Below are 17,756 nucleotides of genomic sequence, written 5' to 3'. Positions count from 1 at the left end.
CAACCATAATCCCACCCAGGCCCTAGCCCCATCACCCCACGTTTTTCCCTGCCCATCCCCCTGACACTAAGGGCAATTTAACATGGCCAATCCATCTAACCTCATTTATATAGCACCTTCCATTACCTCAGCATGCCCCACAATACTTCACAACAAATGAAGTTCTTCATGAAGTGTAGGGTGCAGCTTAATGCCTGTGGTGAACCATCGTTGGTTCCCACCAGGTAGTACTGAGCCAGGGTCTGGCCAGTACTATGAGTCTGTATATATGTTACTGTTGGGGTTAGGGTTGGGCTGTTCTACATGTTACTGTTGGGGTTAGGGTTGGGCTGTTCTACCTGTAATATAGTTATTATGGTACATCCCAGTCGGGCTCCGCCTCCTGGGAGAGGTATAAAGGTCACTGCTCTGTCTGGGACCCCTCAGTCTGGGATCGTGTATTATATATGGTAGCTCTATTGTAGTAGTCAATAAAAGCCTTTATTTCCTTGAGCATCTCTAGCCTCGTGAGTTATATCGCGCATCAATGCCTTTTAATGTGGGCAGCACGGTGGCACAGTGGTTAGCACTGCTGCCTCACAGCGCCAGAGACCCGGGTTCGATTCCCGGCTTGGGTCACTGTCTGTGTGGAGTTTGCAAGTTCTCCCCGTGTCTGTGTGGGTTTCCTCCGGGTGCTCCGGTTTCCTCCCACAGTCTGAAAGACGTGCTGGTTAGGGTGCGTTGACTCCGAACAGGCGCCGGAATGTGGCGACTAGGGGAATTTCGCAGTAACTTCATTGCGGTGTTAATGTAAGCCTTACTTGTGACTAATAAATAAACTTTACTTTACTTAATTTAACTTTCTTTTACTTCAGCGTGGCGACTTTGGGATTCCCACCACCTTCCCTCCTAGACCCCGATTAAGATGGTGGAGGGAAAGCCCACGGATTGCCTTCCTGTCCCACTACCAATTGTTACCCTGCAGGGGGTAATTAATGTGTATTCACCCAGCATCAGGAAGTGGGAGCAAAAACCATGTTCAATACAGCGGCCAGCCTCTGATTGGCTAGTAACTCTCAGTGGGTGGGACTTGATCGTTAGGTTGAGAAGATTCACCGCTTTCTGGTTAAGTGAGTGGTGCGTAATTCAGTGAGTATTCCTTAAAGAGGCAATGTGGGGCTCATCCCCCCCACACCCCCCATCCCCCATGCCCCCCCCCTCCCCCGCCCCCGCCCCCCACCCCACTACCCCATCCCCGTAATCTCCATTATATCCAGCCCACTGTTATTATGCAGGAACATATTCCCCCGAGTGAGAAATTATGAATACAAGGTCACTTCAGAGGCTGAGAGCGGGATTCTACCATCCCGCCCACAACGGGCATCCGAGCGGGCGAGGGGCAGCCCTCGGGAAGGTCCATTGACCTCGGACGGGATTTTCCGGTTTACAGACAAGCAAGGCCGTAAAATCCCGCCCTGTGAGTCTAATCCAAGCTAATGCCCCCAGTGCAGTGCTGAGGGAATGCTGCACTGTCAGAGTTACTGTCTTGTGGCTGGGACATTGACCCAGGTGGAAGTAAAAGATCCCATGGGGATATTTTGAAGAGTGCAGGAGGGTTCTCCCCGGTGTCTTGATCTGTTTTTATCCGTCAATGGAATCACTGAGGCAGATTATCAATCATTATGACAAAGCTAAATGTGGAAGCTTGCTCTGCATCAATTGGTTGCTGTGTTTCCTGTGGTTGTGAAAGGTGCTATTTTGGGAAATTTTCAATGCTAACCTCCCTAAGGTGAGCGGGTTCTTCCTGAGGCTCGGAAAGCCCACTCACACCAGACCCTGTTTAACGTATAGTTGGCCTACAAGGTACAAACCATCATCCCTTGAGATGGAAGCCAGCCAAAGTGAACTGAATGTCTGATTTCATTTCTGAACGAGCTGGCACTAACTCTAAGGTCACGCCCCTTTGTGGAACTTCCCACTCTGTCTTGGCCGCATTTGCTTCAGGGCAGACACTGTGCAATTCAATGGCCTCAGTTTTCTCGGGACCCTCTCCTCATCCAGCTGAGCTCATCCCTTCCAGTGCCCTTCCAAACAGTCAGCCTCCAGAGGTCATGGCTGTTAGCCACTGTCTCCCGCTTGTCAGTGTGAATGCGCGCCATCTTCACATCTTGCACGCAGGTTGTAGTGGACGTTTGGACATCCAGCAACTCCTGACCTAATGACCAGGTTTCTTTGCATGCAATCAGACGCAGGATAGTGGAAATCTATCTCCCTCTCCCCTGTGGATGTTGATGATGAACTGGAGCTTTCAAGATTGAGATCAGGTGGATTCGATAGGGTCTTTTAAGAGACTTTTGGATAAGATCAGGGAAGTTAGTAAGATAGAGGGTTATAGGTAAGCCTAGTAGGTAGGGACATGTTCGGCGCAAACTTGTGGGCCGAAGGGCCTGTTTGTGCTGTAGCTTTTCTATGTTCTATGTTCTATCAATGTAATCATAGAATTTTACAGTACAAAAGAAGGCCATTTGGCCCATTGTACTTTTACTGGCCTCCATCTATCCTATTGTTCTGCACTTGTCCAACTGCCATCAAAATCGTTCCTTTTATGAATAATTACCCCTTTCTCTTTTAAAATCTATTCTACAACAATAGATTTTTGGTATGTTGAGTATTAAGGGATGTGGAGGAAAGGTGGGTAGATGGAGTTGAACGACAGGTCAATCGAATTTAACTGATTGATTTGATTTATTATTATCACATGTATTGGGATACAGTGAAAAGCATTGTTTCCCTACAGTGCAGAAGGAGGCCATTTGCCCCATCGGGCTTGCACTGACCACAATCCCACCCAGGCCCTATCCCCATAACCCCATTTACCCTAGCCAGTCCTCCTGACACTAAGGGGCAATTTAGCATGGCCAATCAATCTAACCCGCACATCTTTGGAGTGTGGGAGGAAACTGCAACACCCGGAGGAAACCCACGCAGACACGGGGAAAACGTGCAAACTCCACACAGACAGTGGCCCGAGCCAGAAATTAAATCTGGGTCCCTGGCACTGTGAGGCATGATGTGGAGATGCCGGCGTTGGACTGGGGTAAACACAGTAAGAAGTTTAACAACACCAGGTTAAAGTCCAACAGGTTTATTTGGTAGCAAAAGCCACACCTATGTGTGGCTTTTGCCACACACCGCTGATGATACGTGGCATATGTGTGGCTTTTGCTACCAAATAAACCTGTTGGACTTTAACCTGGTGTTGTTAAACTTCTTACTGTGAGGCAGCAGTGCTAACCACTGTGCCACCGTGCCGCCAGTCAAAGCATACCGTTCATAGAGTACATAGAGGAAAAGGAAAGGAGAAGGCGCAGAATAGAGAGTTACAGTCATGGCTAGGGTGTAGAGAAAGATCAACTTAATATAAGGTAGGTCCATTCAAAAGACTGATGGCAGCAGGGAAGAAGGTGTTCTTGAGTCGGATGGTACATGTCCTCAGTCTTTTGTATCTTTTTCCCGACAGAAGAAGATGGAAGAAAGTATGTCCGGGGTGCGTGGGGTCCTTAATTATGCTGGCTGTTTTTCCAAGGTAGTGGGAAGTGTAGATGGACTCAGTGGTTGGGAGGCTGGTTTGTGTGATGGACTGGGTTTCGTTCACGACCCTTTTTAGTTTCTTGCAGTCATAGAATCATAAAATCCTTCAATGCAGAAGGAGGCCATTCGGACCATCAAGTCTGCACTGACCACAATTCCACCCAGGCCCTATCCCCATCACCCCATGCATTTACCCTAGCTAGTTCCCCCTGACATTGAGGGGCAATTTAGCATGGCCAATCCACCTAACCCGCATATCTTTGGGAGGAAACCAGATCACCCGGAGGAAACCCACGCAGACAAAGGGAGAATATGCAAATTCCACACAGACAGTTACCCGAGACCGGGAATCGAACAGGTTACTGCACTGCCCCAAAAAAATCCATTCTGGCACTGATGGTCTTGGGCAGAGCAGGAGCCAGACCAAGCTGTGATACAACCAGAAAGAATGCTTTCTATGGTGCATCTGTAAAAGTTGGTGAGAGCGGATCTAACTGAATATAGGGCTGAGCTGTGGGACTGAATGACTTCCTCCTGTTGCTAAACATTTGGAGGGACAGATGAATAAAGGACAATTAATCTGGAACTCTGGGGTAGCCGCTGATGATACGTGGCATTCGCAAAAAAACAAGAGTGGTTTTGAGCATCTGAGCCTTAACTCTTTTCAAACCCAGCACAACAGAGACACAGACTCACAAATTCAAATCCAAAATTCTGTCCTCACAGATCCACTCACTTTATGCAACACATTGTCATCAGTGAGCTAAGTGCGTGGAAATATTCCTTTCACAGGGGTGTCCACCATTCACCGTTGCAAGCTGCCCACACTCTGCAATGTTCAAACAGAACTCGGTGCTTTCAAACTCCCCCTCCCTAATGGAGGAGTCTGCAATCACTGCCCCAGGTCATACTTCCTGCAATAACAAATGTGGAGCCATGGTTTCTGTCCATCATGACTTTGGGCTGTGTAACTAAAGACACAGATTGTAGTTGACAGTGAAGACGGAGGTATTGATTTCAGAGTCTTGTTTGTCGGCTGTACTCTAACACTGAGCGTTAAGCGTATCCGGCTTAAACCGCCAGAGATGCCCACCCCCCAACGTTTGGGTTGCCAACTCTCCAGGCTTCCCGAGGGTTTCCAGGAATTAAAGGTTCAACTCTGGGACATCACCGCGAGCGGAATATCTGGAGCAAAGAGTCATTCCCGTTTTAAACAATCACGTCTTTAATTTCCCTTGATGACTGTTGCTTATTAATGATATCAACAAAGAAATAAAGAGCGTACAATCAGGCGGGAGGATCATTTGATGCGAGCTCCTGGAATACATCCAGTCAGAGTTGGCAATCTTATCCAAAGTTCTTTTTGGGCTTGGAGATTCTCAGTTTAATGTTCCCCGTTGCATTCGATGTTCTGAGAAAGCCCATTTAAATTAAATACACCGCCCAGAAAACACCCTCATCTTCGGAGGGTCAGTGTTGGTGTCGCATCCGACATGAATATCCAGTATTCCATTAAATCTGAACAATGACACACATGGTGAATCAGCGCTGATCCAGGGAGTGAATGGGATTGATAATCACTTGTCCTTGATCTTGAAGGATGGAATCTGTTTGGGAGCTATGGCATTTAGGGAGTAGAAACATAGAAACATAGGAGAAGGAGGAGGCCATTCGGCCCTTCGAGCCTGCTCCGCCATTCATTATGATCATGGCTGATCATCCAACTCAATAGCCTAATCCTGCTTTCCCCACATAACCTTTGATCCCATTCGCCCCAAGTGCCATATCCAGCTACCTCTTGAATACGTTCCATGTTTTGGCATCAACTACTTCCTGTGGTAATGAATTCCACAGGCTCACCATTCTCTGGATGAAGAAATGTCTCCTCATCTCCGTCCTGAATAGTCTACCCTGAATCCTCAGACTGTGACCCCTGGTTCTGGACTCCCCCCACCATCGGGAACATCCTCCTGCATCTACCCTCTCCAGTCCTGTTAGAATTTTATAAGTCTCTATGAGATCCCCCCCTCATTCATTTGAACTCCAGCGAAAACAATCCTAACCTAGTCACCCTCTCCTCATACATGGAGCTGTACATTTTACACAGAATCACAGAATCGGGAGAGGTGAATATAGGACTGGCCTGTGGGGCTGAATGGCCTCCTCCTGTTCCTCAATGTTCCAAGTTTGGAGGGAAAGATGAATAAAAGACAACACTGGGGTAGCTACTGATGGTACATGACATTTGCAAAAAAAAAAGCAAGAGTGGTTTTGAGCATCTCAGCCTGACCGCCTCTTCGAAGCTTCAGTTAACCCTCAACATCCCCGGGGGAGACAACGATAGATTTCCACTACCCTGCGACTGATTTCATGTAGACAAGTCTGGTCATTGGATCAGGAGTTGCTGGTTGTCCAAACGTCCTCTACAAAGACACCAAGATGTAAAGAGAGTGTGCATTCACACTGATAACTGGTGTACTGGGTATTGTCATTGGACTGGCAATCCAGAGCAAGGTCTGGGGACTCAGGTTCAAATCCCACCAGGGCAGATGGTGAAATTGGAACCATTGTCGATTGTCGGAAAAAACGATCTGGTTCACTAATGTCCTTTAGGGAAGGAAATCTGCCGTCCTTTCCCAGTGTACATGGGACTCCAGAGCCACAGCAATGTGGGTTGACTCTTAACTAGTTAGAGATGGGCAACAAATGCTGGAGGGTAAATATTACTTGGAAAATTAATGGGGTGGAGGTGGAAAGGAATTTAGCATTACAAATAAAACAAACACTGAAAGTTGAGGCACTTGTCATCACAAAAGCAAATCGGCCAATAGGGTTTATTCCTAAAGAAATAGAATTGAAAAGGAGAGATATTATTCTAAATTTGTATTGAACCTTTGTTGGGGTTAAATGGATCCAAGGCGGATCGTGAAATATGGAACAAGATTTATCCGCTTATTAGGCTTACTCACAGGACGCAAAATTAGAGATCTCAGCCTCCCAACTCCTAACCCAATGTCACAGTCGACTCTCTTTTGAATAAAGAAGAATTAATCAATCAAATAAATGAGGGGCGCGGCCTATTTTAAAAAATCAAACAAAAATCAATAAATTAAACAAAGTGACAGAGGGGGGTGACAGTTCCTGGTGTAACAAACATCAAAACGTCAAAGAAAATGTCTCAAATCGAACCAAAATGTCATTCCCAGGGTCCAACACCCACGGCACCTACCAGCCGTGGAAGGCCTGAAGCCTATTGGCGCATATCATGCCCACGCTCCATGGCCACCCAGCGACGAACACAAACCCTCTTTATAATCTTCTGAGCAAATTATACTGCGCAGCCTCAGGCCAAAGGGGCGATCCTTTAAAACAGAGATGAGGAGGAATTTCCTCAGCCAGAGAGTGGTGAATCTGTGGAACTCTTTGCCGCAGAAGGCTGTGGAGGGCAGGTCATTGAGTGTCTTTAAGACAGAGATAGATAGGTTCTTGATTAATAAGGGGATCAGGGGTTATGGGGAAAAGACAGGAGAGTGGGGATGAGAAAACAAATCAGCCATGATTGGATGGCGGAGCAGATTCGATGGGCCGAGTGGCCTAATTCTGCTCCTATGTCTTGTGGTCTTATGATCAATAAGTAAACAGATTGAAGAGGGGTGACAGCCCCTGGTGGGGGCGCTTTAACTAAAAGAAACATCAAAAGGAAACTTAACTAATTAAACCAGAGTGTCATTGCTAGGGCTGATGGTGCCTCTGTGGTGCCCACTGGTCACGAAAGGCCTGTTTTTTCACCATTACTGAGACTGCCTTTATATTCCAGGATTATTAACTGAATTTAAGTTCCACCAGCGGCCCTGGCGAGATTTGAACCCGTATCCCCAAACCGCTAGCCCAGGCCTCTGGATTGCCAGTGCTGAAACTTTACCGCTGTGCCGCCATCTCCCGTCAGAGTCTCTTTATATGTGCTTACAACCTTTATAACCAAACAACGCTCCCCACCTGCATATCCTTAACAACACCACCAATCAACCATCAACAGTTAGACCACCCTCAGAGTACAGTGTGAAGTTCTAAGTTTTTTAAAGTTGATTATTTAATGTCACAAGTAGGCTTACATTAACACTGCAATGAGGTTACTGTGAAAATCCCCTAGTTGCCACATTCCGGCGCCTGTTCGGGTTACACTGAGGGATAATTTAGCATGGCCCAATGCACCCTAACCAGCACGTCTTTCGGACTGTGGGAGGAAACCGGAGCACCCGGAGAAAACCCACATAGACACGGGGAGAACGTGCAGATTCCAGACAGTCATCACCCAAGACGGGAATCGAACCCGGGTCTCTGGCGCTGTGAGGTAGCTATACCCCTCCGTGTCCCCCCCCCCCACCCCCTCACCGCCCTCCCCACCCCCCCAGGAGTTGGCAGGCTGAGGTCTTTAATAAACCTAACAAGAGGATAAGTCTTGCTTCCGGTTGCTATATTATACAATGGATATGGAGATACTGGAGAGATGATCTACAAAGGTGATACCATAAGTGCAATACTGTACCCAGCAGGAGAGGCTGGGTCTCCTTCCTCTTAAAAAGAGAGGCTTGAGCCGTGACCTAATATAGGTTTTTGGAATTATAAAAGGCCTTGATATGAGGGATACAGAGGGACTGTTTCCTCTGGTGGGGAAGAGCGTCAGGATGAGATAGTCACCAAGAAATCCAGTCGGGAATTCAGAGGAAACTTCTTTACCCAGAGAGCGGTGAGAATGTGGATGGAACTCGCTCCCTGGTGGAGTGGTTGAGGCCTTGGATGCACTTAACAGGAAGTTAGATAAATATGCGAGGGAGAAAGGTCTACAGAAGGATATGCTGATAGGGTTCGATGACAAGGGGTGGGAGGGATGCTCATGTGGAGCATAAACAGTGGCCTGGAGTCATTTTGTTGAAGGGCCAATAAAGTCTCTGTAACAACTGTGTAATCGACTCCGGCTGAGCTGTAACGGGTTGAGAATTTGTCCCTTCAGCAGAAAAGTAGCCTCGCAACACCAGGTTAAAGTCCAACAGGTTTATTTGGTAGCACGAGCTTTCAGAGCAGCGCCTACCCCAGTCCAACGCCGGCATCTCCATATCATGGCTACAGCAGAAAAGTGGAAGGAGATGTGAAGGAAGCTGAAGATAATGTGTTTACCGTAATCGGATGTGACTTGGAGGAGGGAGATTCCTGTCAAAATGACATATGGAGGCCTGTGAGAGGAGACAGGTCACTTCTGAGAGACACTTGGAGACATAAATAAACTGTAAAATTATGGGCTGAGTGTTTGCTGATTTGAGGGTGTTCGGGTGGCTCCTATTTCAGTGAAGCACAGATCCTTTTTTATCTTCAATTTTCTTCCAAAGTTATAATGAAATGGAGGCAGTCATTAAAAAAAAACATAAAAGTACTCATGCGCTGCTGTTATTTTTCCTCTCATGGTCAGGAACTTTCTGAATCCAAAAAGCTCTAGAATCAGAAACAAACAGAAGCAGTGAAGATTGAGACAAGAATCTGTTATCTACTGGCTCCCCACTCCTCCCATCGAAAGTTCCTCTCCATCTCTCCTGAGAGGCCCCAACTGCTATTGGTGAACTTCTCTTGGCAAAAGGAAGATTGACGCAATGATCTGATAAAGGTCTTTAAAATTCTTTAAAAGGGTAGACGGAGAAGGTGTTTCCTCTTATGAGAGAGACCAAAACTAGGGACCATAAACTATAGGAGTGTCGCCAATGGGAATCCAGGAGAACGGTTAGAGTGTGGAACTCACTCCCACAGGGATTGATCGAGTCTTGGATACGCTTAAGGGGAAGCTAGCTGAACATCTGAGGGAGATGGGAATAGAAGGTTATCCAGGGTGGCACGGTGGTTCGCACTGCTGCCTCACAGCACCAGGGCCCCATGTTCGATTCCGGCCTTGGGTTACCATCTGTGTTGAGTTAGCACATTCTCCCCGTGTCTGCGTGAGTTTCCTCCAGGTGCTCCGGTTTCCTCCCACACTCCAAAGATCATAGAATCATAGAAACCATACAGTGCAGAAAGAGGCCATTTGGCCCATCGAGTCTGCACCGACCACAATCCCACCCAGGTCCTACCCCCATATCCCTACATATTTACCCGCTAATCCCTCTAACCTACGCATCTCAGGACACTAAGGGGCAATTTTTTAGCATGGCCAATCAACCTAACCCGCACATCTTTGGACTGTGGGAGGAAACCGGAGCGCCCGGAGGAAACCCACGCAGACACGAGGAGAATGTGCAAACTCCACACAGACACTGACCCAAGCCGGGAATCGAACCCAGGTCGCTGGAGCTGTGAAGCCGCAGTGCTAACCACTGTGCTACCGTGCCGCCCTGTGTGCAGGTTAGTTGGATTGGCCATGCTAAATTGTCCCTTAGTGTCCAAAGATGTGTAGGTTAGGAGGATTAGTGGGATAAATGTGTGGGGTTGCAGAGATAGGGCAGGAGGTGGGCCTGGGTGAGATGCTCTGTCGGAGGGTTAGTGTGGATCGATGGGCCGAATAGCCTCCTTCTGTACTGTAGGGATTCTATGTCAGTAGGGTTTGATGGAGATGGGTGGGAGGAGGCTTACAAACATCAGCATGGACAACTTGGGCCGAATGGCCTGTTTCTGTATCTGCGCAGTAGTGGGATGTGACTGAAGGCAGTAAGTGGAGATTACTGGAGAACAGGGAGGCGGTGATGAGGATGGGTGTGGGGAGTTAGGGGAGTGTAACTGGAACAGACAGTAATTTAGAGACAGCCACAGAGAGAGTTAACCTGTCAGGTTTAAATTAAAGAGTCTTTCTGAAATCTGTTATTTGTAAAACTATGCATCCTTTTCATTTGAAGATTTACATGAGAAATTGCCCAAAGCCGAATGTGCTGTACACAGTCTCAAGGCTGAATGAGGCAGATAAGCTCTGGGCTGTTAACAGCGACCAGGTGAACTGAAGCCTATTGAAACACTCTGACCACATTAGGATTTGATTGACTCAAGCCTGCACTTTAATCATTTGTTTACCTGAAGCGATGTTGAATACACGCCAAATTATTGTCCTCTGGTTTTGTGTACGAGTGTTGCTTATTTGGAAACATTTAGGTTAACGCCCCAATTTTAATCGCTCCGTCATTGGCAGCCGTGCCTTCAGCTGCCAAGACCTAAAGCTCTGAGGTTTCCTTTATCCAACCTCTCCACCTCTGTCTCACTTTGTTCCTTAAAATCTACCTCTGATCAAATTCTTATTGCGCTTGTAATATCTGCTAATGTGGCTCAATATCAAATTTTGGGTGTAAATTGAGAGAGGCGGATAGTCAGTGAGACCTTGATGTCCTCGTGCATCAGTTGCTGAAGCAGAGATGTTTCAGCGTGATTTAGACAGGCTGAGTGTGTGGGCAACTGCATGGTAGATGCAGTATAATGTGGATAAATGTGAGGTGATCCACTTTGGTAGCAATAATAACAAGACAGATTATTACTTAAATGGGTGTAAATTGAGACAGTTGGATACTCAACGAGACCTTGGAGTCCTCGTGCATCAGTCGCTGGAAGTAAGCGCGCAGGTACAGCGGGTAGTAAAGAACGCAAATGGTATGTTGGCCTTCATAGCGAGAGGATTAGAGCGTAGGGATAGGGATGTTTTGCTGGAATTATATAGGCCATTGGTGAGGCCACACCTGGAGTATTGTGTGCAGTTTTGGTATCCTTATCCTTGCTATTAAGGGAGTACAGCAAAGGTTTACCAGGCTGATTCCTGGGATGGCAGGTCTATCATATGAAGAGAGACTAAATCAGTTAGGATTATGTTCATTGGAGTTTAAGGAGTGAGAGGGAATCTCATAGAAACTTAAAAATTCTAACAGGGTTAGACAGGGTAGATTCAGAAAGAATGTTCCCGATGGTGGGGGAGTCCAGAACTAGGGGTCATAGTTTCAGGATAAGGGGTAAACCTTTTAGGACTGAGGTGAGGAGAAATTTCTTCATCCAGAGGGTGGTGAATGTGTGGTAGGTGGGATCAGGGTTTTGAATTTGGTGATCGTAATGAATGGCGGAGCTGGCCCGAAGGGTCGAATGGCCGGATCCTGGTCCTATGCATGTTTGATAACATCTTGGATGTATTACATTGATTAAAGTAAGTTGTCTTTAACTCAACACATCTTTATTGACCTGAGGGGTTTGGAGTTAGGAGGTCATTCCATGGATTTGCACTGGTGATATAGACCCCAGCCACTGCCAACGCAGCAAGTTTCTGCTCCTCAGGATGTTCTGGCTTCGTAGGGAACTCTCTCTCACCTCCCGGTGAGATGGTTGTAGGTTTAAGGCCAGAATTTTATTTTGAACATTCAGGTGTGCGCCTGACCCAGAATCACATGAAATTGCGTGAAAAGGTGTTGGGTGTGTGTCCCCAATGTCATCGCGCTCGCGTGTCGCATGACGGTTGGCGAGCCTTTTGGGGGGGGCGGTGGGTAGGGTTCAGGAGCTTGCCTGCCAACAATTAAGCCCATCAAAGAACCAATGATCAGCCATTTTCCGTGGCCCATCCATTTTTATGGCCTTCACATTTTCACTGGGATAAAATATCCGGGGTTAAATAAAATAAAAGAAGGCATTTGAGAGAAGAAGTGCTATATGATTTGATTTGATTTATTATTGTCATGCGTGCTGGGATACAGTGAAAAGTATTGTTTCTTGCGCGCTATACAGACAAAGCATACTGTTCATAGAGAACAGTAAGTAGTCTCACAACACCAGGTTAAAGTCCAAGAGGTTTATTTGGCAGCACGAGCTTTCGGAGCGCCGCTCCTTCATCGGGGCACTCACCTGATGAAGCGGCAGTGCTCCGAAAGCTCGTGCTACCAAATAAACCTCTTGGACTTTAACCTGGTGTTGTGAGACTACCTACTGTGCCCCACCCCAGTCCAACGCTGGCAACTCCACATCACGTTCATAGAGAAGGAAAGGAGAGAGTGCAGTATGTAGCGTTACAGTCATAAGAGATTTAAAAAGAGCATTATTAGAGAGTTTAAAAGGGTTAGAGTTATGTTTTAAGAGCGTAGAACAAGAGTAAAAGATAGAATTAGAGGATATGGTGGGGCAGCTCGCAAGAGGTCGCCTCACTCCGGCGCCATCTTGAACCTGAGGAGTCACTGACTGGGCTAGCGAGTATCTCGCTTTCAGATGGCACTTAATAGTCACATTGCAGTGGGTCTGGAGTCACGTGTAGGTCAGAGCAGGTAAGGTCATGGGAGGGACGAGGTCATGGGGAAATTTGAAAATAAGGCTGAGAACTTTAAATTCATAGAACCATAGAAATCCTACAGTGCAGAAGGAGGCCATTCGGCCCATTGAGTCTGCACCGGCCACAATCCCACCCAGGCCCTATCCCCATAACCCCACATATTTACACCTCTAATCTCTCTGATTTACACATCCCGGGACACTAAGGGGCAATTTAGCACGGCCAGTGCACCTAACCTGCACATCTTTGGACTCTGGGAGGAAACTGGAGCACCCGAAGGAAACCCACGCAGACACGGGTCCAAGGCACTCCTGGACCGAGAGCCAGTGTAGATCCAAGAACATAGGGGGTGATAGGGGAATGGGATTTGGTGTGAGTTGGGGTATGGTTAATGCAAATTGAAGAGATTACTGAAGGTGAGGGAAGCAGTGTAAAAATAGCTGGGAAATGTACAGGTAGCTGCTTCTATGTTATTTATGGTATTAGGAATCAATGCTCTCTGCTTAAATTGATTTATTCTCACCGTGTGAGGGTTTGACACTCTGTCGCTTCTCAATGACGGTTCCTGGCAGCTCCTTGTTGCTGCTCAGCCCTTGTTTCTGACAGCGCTGGGTTCGCATTGATGAACCGTCAGTCACAGCCAGAGGGCAAGCTTCAACCAAGCAGCTAGCTGCAAACAGGAAGAGGCCATTCAGCCCCTCCAGCCTGCTATCCAATTACATAGAATCATACAATTCCCACAATGCAAATGAAGGTTGGTGATCAGATTGTCAATCCTCCCAATTTGCCTGATGGCAGCTGGTCAGAGTGGGAGAGTTCCCTACAGAACGCAACGGCAAAGTACTGCAGTACTTTGTTAAGTATAACCATAGACCAATCCAATGGAAGTGTGTAGTTACTAATGCTTTCTTAGGTAATGGGATTTGGGGGAGTAGGAAAATCACACATCCCATAATACCCTCACCTAACAAAAGCCCATTAAGATTTGCCCTGAAAACTTCAGTTGACCCCAGGGAGGGGATTGGGTGAGGGGAGATTCCATTAACCTGAGTGAAGAGGTGCTCCCTCACTCAGCTGTAGGGATTTAACTGGGGTTCCGCCAGGGACCACAAAGCCTCTCTGAGGTCAGGAGTGAGGATGTTCGCTGACGATTGCACAATGTTCAGATACTGAAGCAATCTGTGCCCAAATTCAGCAAGAACTGGACAATATCCGGGCTTGGGCTGACAAGTGGCAAGTCACATTCACCTCACACAAGTGCCAAGGAATGACCAGAACCAATAAGGGAAAATCCAATTGTAGCCCTTGATATTCAAATGGCATTACCGTCACTGAATCCCCCACTATCAACATCCCGGGGGTTATCATTGACCAGAAACTGAACTGGACCAGCCATATAAATACAGTGGCTACAAGAGCAGGTCAGAGGCTGGGAATTCTGAGGTGAGTAACTCACCTCCTGATTTCCCAAAGCCTGTCCACCATCTCCAAGGCTCAAGTCAGGAGTGTGGTGGAATACTCCCCACTTGCCTGGATGGGTGCAGCTCCAACAACACTCAAGAAGCTCGACACCATCCAGGACAAAGCATCCCACTTGATTGGCACCCCATCTACAAAAACCACCACAGTTGCAGCCATGTGTACCAACTACAAGATGCACTGCAGGAACTCACCAAGGTTCCTTAGGCAGCACCTTCCAAACCCACTACCATCTAGAAGGACAAGAGCAGCAGATACATGGGAACACCACCACCTGGAGGTTCCCCTCCAAGCCACTCACCATCCTGACTTGGAAATATAATCACTGTTCCTTCGCAATCACTGGGTCAAAATCCTGGAATCCCCCGCCCCCCCCCCTCCTAACAGCACTGTGGATGTACCTACAGCATATGGACTGCAGCGGTTGAAGAAGGCAGCTCACCACCACTTTCTCAAGGGGGAATTAGGAATGGGCAATAAATGCTGGTCTAGCCAGTGACACCCACATCCCAAGAATTAATTAAAAAAGGAATCAGGGCAAGTAACTCCCCGTCCCCCAGCCACTCGCTGCCCCCTGCCCCCTGTCTCCCAGCCCCCTGTTCCCCTGTCCCCTCCCCTCCCCTCTGCCCCCCACCTCCCCTCTGCCTCATAACCCTTAACCTTTTGCCAAACTCCAAACCCTTCCCAGGACGCTACGCTGACATTATTTTAAATTGGTGCTTACAGCTGTAATAATTAATCTATCAGTTGTTTAGTGATGCTTAAAGATATTAGTATAAATAATTAACCAGCAATGTAACATTTGTAAGTAGCTTGTTTGACATTCTGATGGAATTTCTTTCTTCGAGTTGGTTTTCCTCTGCTCTGTCTCCCAGCTGTTGCCAGCAACTCGTTCAAATGATGACAGACTTTGCAAAATAATAAAGGAATGAGGTCAACTTGCATTCATATAGCGCCTTTCATAAGATTAAGATTTTCCAAAGCTCTTTACAGCCAATGAAGTACTTTTTGAAATGTAGCCACTGTTGATATGGAGGAAGTGTGGCAGCCAATTTGCACACAGCAAACTCTCACATTATCTCCCATCATGAGATAACAACCTGACCATCGGTTTCAATGTTATCAACTGAGGGATTAATATTGGCTGGGACATAATGGGGAAATCCCCTACACTTCCTCAAAATGTCGTGGGAATCTTTGTCCACTGGGTGGGATTGTGGTCGGTGCAGACTCGATGGGCCGAATGACCTCCTTCTGCACTGTAGTGATTCTATGAACTTTCTATGAACCTGAGAAATCTGACAAGGACTTAATTTAAGATCTTATCCAAAAATTGGCACCTCTGTCAGAACGGCGCTCTCTCGGTGCAGCGGCGCTCCCTCGGTGCAGCGGCGCTCCCTCGGTGCAGCGGCACTCCCTCGGTGCTGCGGCACTCCCTCGGTGCTGCGGCACTCCCTCGGTGCTGCGGCGCTCCCTCGGTGTAGCGGCACTCCCTCGGTGTAGCGGCACTCCCTCGGTGCAGCGGCACTCCCTCGGTGCAGCGGCACTCCCTCGGTGCTGCGGCACTCCCTCGGTGCAGCGGCACTCCCTCGGTGCTGTGGCGCTCTCTCGGTGCAACGGCACTCCCTCGGTGTGGTGGCACTCCCTCGGTGCAACAGCGCTCCCGCGGTGCAACAGCGCTCCCGCGGTGCAACAGCGCTCCCTCAGTGCGGCGGCGCTCCCCCAGTGCGGCGGCAGTGGTGTGTGAACTTATATTATGGTCTTAGGTTTAGGCACTTGAACTCAGGACATTTAGAACGAAGCCGCAACCGACACTGAGAGGCGAGAGGGAAGGTTTTGCCAGATTGGAGTTTGGGAGACAGAATTCCGAGACAGTCCAGGATTCAGAACACTCGGGGTCTCATGGAGCAACAACTCCGTGCAGCCACCGCCAAGCTGCTTGGGGATCGTGTGGTGAGGGTGGGGTGGGGGGAGAGGGGGTGGGGGAGGGAGGGAGGGGCGGGGGGAGGAGGGGTGGGGGTGGAGAGGGGAGGACGGGCAAGGGGGGAGGGGGAGGAGGGGCGGGGGGTGATGGGGCAATTTGAATTCCATAAAAATCTGGAATTAAGAATCTACTGATGACCATGAAACCATTGCTGGAAAAACCCATCTGGTTCATTCATGTCCCTTTAGGGAAGGAAATCTGCCATCCTTACCTGGTCTGGCCTACATGTGACTCCAGAGCCACAGCAATGTGGTTGACCCTTAAATGCCCTCAGGGATGGGCAATAATGATGGTCCAGCCAATGATGCCCACATCCCCTGAACAATTTTTTTAAAAAGAGGGGCTGAATGGCCTCCTCCTGCTTCTGCATGGTAACACTGGGCACAGTCAACTAAAGCTGATGGGTTGGTGAGTTAGGAAGCGTCTCATTCTCACATAAAGAATGACGACAGGTCGTGATCAGGAGAGGGAGTGGGAGGAAAATAATTCTCTCTGTCCTCCGCGAAAGGGGAATATCTGCTTCACCCACACTGCAGGAACTTGGACTTTTCAGCTACTTTCCGTCTGCTGCGTCTCTGTGAATCTCTGAGGTTCTCTGACACTCCCCACAGAATCGGCTGATTCCTCTGCTGATCTTTCGAAGGAAGTCTCCCTCACGCTCGAGGGATCAGGTTACTCCTTGACAAATTATTACTTTCCTTCAGAATGGCTCACCACAAACTGGGACAACGTCCACATGTCTAGTCAGAGGGCAGGTTACCCTGGAAACACCTTTTTGTTCAATCATTCATTCCCCAAGGATTTAGTGGCTTTCTTTCAAATGTTGGAGAGAATCCAAAGGGTAATCAGAGTTTGCCCCAACTCTCCATTGTATCTATCTGTGTTTCTGTGTGTGTGTGTGGGTGTATGTGTGTGTGTATGTCCGCGTGTGTGTATGTATATGTGTGTGTGTATGTCTGTGTGTGTTTGGATGTATGTGTGTGTGTGTGTGTGTGTGTGTGTGTGAGTATGAATGTGTGTGTCTGTGTGTGTTTGGGTGTATGTGTCTGTGTGTATGTCTGTGTGTTTGGGTGTATGTGTGTGTGTGTATGTCTCTGTGTGCATGAATGTGCGTGTGTATGTCTGTGTGTGTGTGTGTATGTCTGCGTGTGTGTGTGTGTGTGCGTGTACGTCTGCGTGTGTGTGTATGTCTGCGTGAGTGTGTAGGTCTGTGTGTGTTTGAGTGTATGTGTGTGAGTATGAGTGTGTGTGTATGTCTGTGTGTATGAGTGTGTGTGTGTGTGTATGAGTGTGTGTGTGTGTGTGTCTGTGTGTATGTCTGCGTGTGTGTGTGTATGAGTGTGTGTGTGTGTGTATGAGTGTGTGCCCCTGCCTCTGTCTATGTTATTGATCTGTTTCTCTTTCTCTCTGCTTCCATATCTCTTTGTTTCTACTTTGCCTGGGTCTCTGTGTGTCTCTGTCTCT

General features: G+C 47.9%; 1 protein-coding gene across 26 annotated transcripts in view; it reads left to right on the top strand.

Annotated features, from left to right (window-relative positions):
* Positions 1–17,756, top strand: part of phldb1b (pleckstrin homology-like domain, family B, member 1b) — a 334,696-nt gene that overhangs the window by 107,651 nt on the left and 209,289 nt on the right. The gene's annotated exons all lie outside the window — the stretch shown is intronic.

This window comes from Mustelus asterias, chromosome 27 (assembly GCF_964213995.1).
Source record: "Mustelus asterias chromosome 27, sMusAst1.hap1.1, whole genome shotgun sequence".
In the NCBI taxonomy this organism is placed as follows: Eukaryota; Metazoa; Chordata; class Chondrichthyes; order Carcharhiniformes; family Triakidae; genus Mustelus; species Mustelus asterias.
The sequence above is the reverse complement of the archived record's forward strand: the minus strand, read 5'-3'. Positions and strand labels throughout refer to the sequence as shown.